Consider the following 6,000-nt stretch of genomic DNA (forward strand, 5'->3'; position numbering starts at 1 on the left):
CTAAGGCCTCCTAACAATAAGCTCTAGTGGAATTTACTGACCTAACAATCCAAAGCCCGCTCAATGAGGAAAATTGTTGGATCATTTCTTTGTTGAGCGAGAGTAGCACACCCAATGGCATGCTCTAGAGAGCTTAATTTGTCCAATGAGGTTACTCGTGCCTAATGAGAAACATGTTTTATAACTTGTTTATATTTTATGCTTTTACCTATCATGTAATGTTGTAAGTTGATTAATAGTTGAGCCTAGTTGTACTATATGTTGCTTATGATGAAGAAATCATGTTGTATAATATTGAATTGAAGAATGTTTCGTTTATATGAGATGAAATTAATGATATTTATGTTGTATGATGAACGAGTTGAACAATTAAGTTGAGTTAAGTTATGTTGAGTAATGTGTGATGCATATTGAGTTGTGAAGTTAAATTAAATTAAGACCAAGCTAGGGAGAATAAGTTGTTTAATAAGTTGAAATATCTCATTATGATAATATAAGTTGTAGTGCACTATAAGCCTGAAGTTGAAAACCCTTCAGAGAGAAAGTCGTTACCTCTTAATTAAAGTGGAACGTTGCTTTTAAATTACAGTTGTCTCCTTTAGGTTCTTAGTTGATATAGTATGGAAGCTTGGTTGATTCATATTGCTTATGAAGTGTCCTTTAGAGTAAGGCACAAGGTTAAGGAAGATCCCTGTGTTGGAAAGATGCATAGTATTTGGAGAGCAGTTGACAGATTAATTCTATATAGGCTTGGTTTATGCATACTAATGTCGTGATAGACTCATATCCTGATATTGTTCTATTTCTATAGTAGTACTAAACTTTCCTAATTTAAATAGAGACATCTAATAAATCAAATAAGTTGTTGTTGAATTGGCATTGGTATGTCAGACATTGTATTCACTTAACCTGGATTTGAATGGTTAGACAAAGTGATTTGGTAGGATCAAGCCACTAAAATTCTCTACTTGTGTTGTAAGAGATCTTTTAGTTGAAATGTGTGACAATGCATAAAGTTGTTAAGTTGTTGTATATGTTGTGAATTTATCTTTTGAGTTGGGTGATTTTGTGAAATGTTGAGATGTAAAGTTGCTAAGTTATATATATATGTTGTGAATTTATCTTCTGAGTTGGTTAATTTTGTTGTATGAAGTTGAGTTATGGTTGTTGTTATTCATGATGTTTTCATATAGTTAGCATTTTGTTTTCTATATTATATGTTGAATCTTTTTACACAAACTTACCCTTACATTTTCATGTGTTAGACTTGATGATCATACTTGATATAAAAGTGAGTTAGGATTAAGCAGGAAAATGAGCACAATTGTTGGCCATGTAGTAAATGGCGTTGTTTTCACACAGCTCTGTTTAGTTTGCTTGATCAACAACTTAAAATTTCATTGCTTTCTAGTATTGATACTTGTGTGTGTCTATGTACATGGATTTTGTTGTAATCCCATGAAGGGCCTTATGTTTTTCAATTATAAGCATAAACTTTTTATGTTTTCTATATCATATACATATATATGTTGCATGAATATTTAGCTTTTTGAAGTTGTTACACCTATACTATTATAAATTTACATACATTCAATTTTTTTATTTTCTAAATACTTCTCACTTTCAATTTTTTTTTCATGTTTCTCAATGACAATATGTTTCTTAAATTTTGTTTCTTTTTTAGTTTTTATTCCATGGCTTAATAAGAAATTGTCAACATTTTGAATGAAAAAATTAAATTTTGTCAATTCAATTAGGATTAGTTGAAAAATTAACAATTAACAATCATTAAAAAGTAGATTGGAGCCTAATTCAACCTTATAAAATTGACTTATAATCTAAAGATTGTTCCCTACTTATATAGACTAGTATGGTTATATCCTTAGGTGATGTGAGATCTCCAACACGCAACCCTCAAGCTAAGAACTAGACATCTCGAGTGTGATGTTTGCAAGACTTCACATCTATGGATCATCAAATAAAAGCTCGATAGTGGGTGATTTCTAAGACTTTTTTTTAGCTGAAAAATACAATTTATTGACAATAAATAGTGTGTTTACAATATGATTGTGAAATATATATATATATATATATATATATATATATATATATATATATATAAAAGTCAATTACTAATTACAACTACATCTTTGATAATCCCCCACAAGTTGAAAGGTTTTTACAATACATACAAATTTTGATGAACAATACAAGTGCATATCTAATTGAAACAAATACAATGAAAAAAAATCATAAATACAACAAGTATAAATACATGAACAATTTAACTACCATACGAGGTAAAAACTACAATCACCAAAATCATAAGAAAAAGCTAAACAATTAAGCAAAAACTATAATACAAGACTTAACTACTTAATAGAAGCAAACATGTTTAACCACCTAAAAGGCATAAGTAAAACAATGATAAATGCTTAACTACTACAAGGTAGAAGCAACAAAGCTAGCTAAACTACTATAAAAGGTAGAAACTAAAATCATCAAAATCATAAGAAAAAGCTAAACCATTAAGCAAAAACTATAACAAAAGGCTTTACTACTTAACAGATTAAGAAAACATGTTTAACCACCTAAAAGGCAGAAGTAAAACAATGATAAATGCTTAACCACTATAAGGCAGAAGCAACAAATCTAGCTTAACCATCAAGAGCACAAGCCAAACATAATGTTTAACCACTAAAGACAAAGCAAAAGCAAATCAGATGCTTAATCATATTATATCACTAAAGCTAATAATCAAGCCAAAAAGGTTGAATAAGAATGAAATCATGAAAAGGTAAATCATTAAATGCTTGGGGTGTGCATGAGAAACAACTAATAAGAAAAGAACAATGGAATAATGTAGAACTACTAAGAAGAGAACCAAACAATGTAAAACCTCTTAATAAAATCTTCATCCATCAAGAATGAAAATTTCAAGAAAACATATACTAATGTGGGATTCCTCTCCAGTTATATACACTAGTATGGTTATATCCCTAGATGATAATGGGTGACCTCCAACAATAATTATAATTTCAAATGATTGAATTAACTAAAATATTTAATTTTCAACAAATATAAGTCACCATAAAAGTAAATATTTACACGTTGTTATGAATATATTACAACACAATGCCACTACAAGGCCACTCGATAATTCCAAATAATTGGAGTGTGTTTTTAATTTATCATTTGAAAAGTACTCAACACTACTCATTAGGTTTTCACTCACATTGTGTTAAACAGAAGTTCAAGTTCAACATATAACTCATTTCTAAACACACACTAGTGCAAAAATTAGTTTTAAAATCAGGATTTTAAGATTAGTTAAAAGATAACTTATCTTAAAAATGAAGCAGTGACAATTTTGTAAATAATATGAAAACTTTTAAAATTGGTTAAATTGTAACCGATCTTATAAATACTTTTCAGATCAATTATTCTAAGACTGATCCTAAAAGGCATGTTTGACACAATTTTTAAGATCAATTACAAAAAATTGATTTTAACAGTGGTATACAAGATTGGTTCTTTTAATACTTGATCTTAAAACTTGTATCAGACATAACTTTTACGATCGGTCATAGAAGAATTAATCTTAAAAGTATTTTTAAGATCAGTTAAATTAAAAATATCATAACCATGTATGAAACGTTCCCCCTTGCTCGTTCTCCCTCGTGTGTGCCTCCCTCGCTTCACGTCGGTCATTCTCCTTTGCGCACGTGTTCAGTCACTCTCTCTCACTTGGTCTCCCTTGCTTCCGCAAACGCAGTCCCTCACACCTCCATCACTACCCCTCGTTCATTCTCCCTTGTGTACACCTCCCTCGCTCGGTATCTCTTGCTCTGCAAACGCAACCCTTCACGCAGCTGTCATTTCCCTCGGTTGTTCTCCCTCGCGCATGCTTCCCTCACTCGATTTTCCTCGCTTCACAAATGAAGCCTAAACGTGTGTTATTTATCTTCAACGATGTTTCACCCGAACATAGCCCTCTGTTAGCCACCGTTGCTCGTCTTTAAAACTGATACTTTTAAGATCGGTTATTTCATAATCAATCTTAAAAACTAGACATTTAAGATCAATTATTAACTGATCTTAAAAATAAAAAATAACCGATCTTAAAAATCTTTTTTTACTCTCAAAGAAATAATTTTTTCCCTTTCCATATTTTGTTATAATTCTATTTTTCTTTATTTATTTTCATGACCCCACTTATTTCACTTTTTCTTTCTTTCTTTTCTTATCTCTCCTATTATAAAAAATACATTAAGAATGTGTTGTTGAAAATAATATTACTCAATATGTTATCACCGGTAATTAGTAATTAAACTGAATCGTTAAGTGATAGGTATATAAGAGTTACATTATTTAAACATATTTTTCTATAATTCTTTATATAATAATATTTCTTTTAATTTATTTCTTTTATATTATTCATTTTATTTCATACATTTATGTTTCTCTCATAATTTCATACAATTTCGTTTAATTTCATTGTAAAAAAGAATAATATCTAATACTGGGTTACCGATATCATTAACAAAACAATATAGTACCTCTTCATTTTTAAAATATAAGTAACAAAAAATAACTCACTATAAATAAAAAAGTTAAATAATATTATTTAATTGTATACTAATCCTCTTTAATTGTACTAATCCTCTTTTATTCTTAATTGTACTATTAAAAATAAAAGAGTCATTAAAAATATTATCTCAATAAAATGAAGAGATATTTTAGATATTGATAAATTAAATAAAATAAATTTAGTTGAGATTATATTTGAGACCAACAAATATCATTATTTTTACTCATATTCAGAATCGGACGAAGTATTATATGTACTCACACAAAATATAAACATAAGATATAGTGTCTATTTTAAAACAAAAATAAGCGTATGTTTATTAGTTAAGAAGCCTAATATACATTTAAAAGGAAAAATAAAAAAGTCTTTTATTTACATTTCAGTTGAGTCGGATTATGAACTGAGTTTTGCTTCTATTTTATCTTGAAATTCAGTTTAAAATATATAAAGAGAAAGTTACTTTTGCAAACTCGGTCAGTATGCAAAATATAAAAGGTATTCAAACTCTAATAATCCTATATAGATCTAACAATACAAGTATAGCAGATCTAACAATACAAGTATAGCAGAAGATAAGTACTTGAAAAGTTATTTTAAGAAACTAGTAAGCACATAACTTTTGGTACTTGAAAAATTACTTATATAATTTATTTTATTTTATCAACTACTAAGAAGAGGCTAACACTTTAGACGGTTTGTTCATCTGGGAAGTCCATAACAGTTGAAATTGGATTCAATCATGAAATTGGCATATATATATATATATATCGATCATTGTAAGGAGAAATTTCTTAAGTGAAAAATGAGTCAATATATAGATTGATATAAGCTAAAAACAAAGCAACAAACCTCTGTACTTCGAATTGCATGAGCATGTTGTGATTTTCCAAACCGTAAGGAATAAACTGAATGTGATGAAAGGAGAAGATGCTAGTGAAAGAAATATGATCACATGTGTTGATAAGGTAAGTAAGGTGAACTGAAGGATATGGATGGTGTATTATTAGTCTTGAGAAAAAGCGAGAGAATGATGAGACTGATGCATGAAAAGTTACAAAATAAGTGGGGTAGTAGGTTTATATAATGGGAAACAAAAGTGATCGTCGCTTTAACTTTTTTGGGGTGAAAAGATAACTCTTCACTTTAAATTTCATATGAACGATTCATTTCTACCGACCACAATTCTTATCTTATCTTCATATGGCATTATTAATTGGTGATGAAAATAATTTGTTATGAAACATATTATCAGAGTTATGCATATAAAAGAAAATATATTTATATTATTGATTGACCGACCAAAATACAAGAGAGCAGGGAAATATATAGTGAGAAAGAGAGAAAGAAAGATATTATTTATTCTAAAAGTAAATTTATTTATACTTACTTATTCATTTCAAATAATATTA

The 6,000-nt window shown here is 28.7% G+C and overlaps 1 protein-coding gene across 3 annotated transcripts in view; it reads right to left on the reverse strand.

Annotated features, from left to right (window-relative positions):
• LOC109815153 (uncharacterized) overlaps positions 1-5,643 on the reverse strand; it is a 42,671-nt gene extending 37,028 nt beyond the window's left edge. For all 3 annotated transcript variants that reach the window (XM_083070671.1, XM_020379786.3, XM_083070670.1), the window contains exon 1: positions 5,441-5,643. The gene's annotated coding sequence lies outside the window, so the exon portion shown is untranslated. The remainder of the gene's footprint in view (positions 1-5,440) is intronic.
• Positions 5,644-6,000: the final 357 nt, after the last annotated feature.

The sequence above is a fragment of the Cajanus cajan genome, chromosome 3 (assembly GCF_000230855.2).
Source record: "Cajanus cajan strain Asha chromosome 3, NIPB_CcT2T_4, whole genome shotgun sequence".
Classification (NCBI taxonomy): Eukaryota; Viridiplantae; Streptophyta; class Magnoliopsida; order Fabales; family Fabaceae; genus Cajanus; species Cajanus cajan.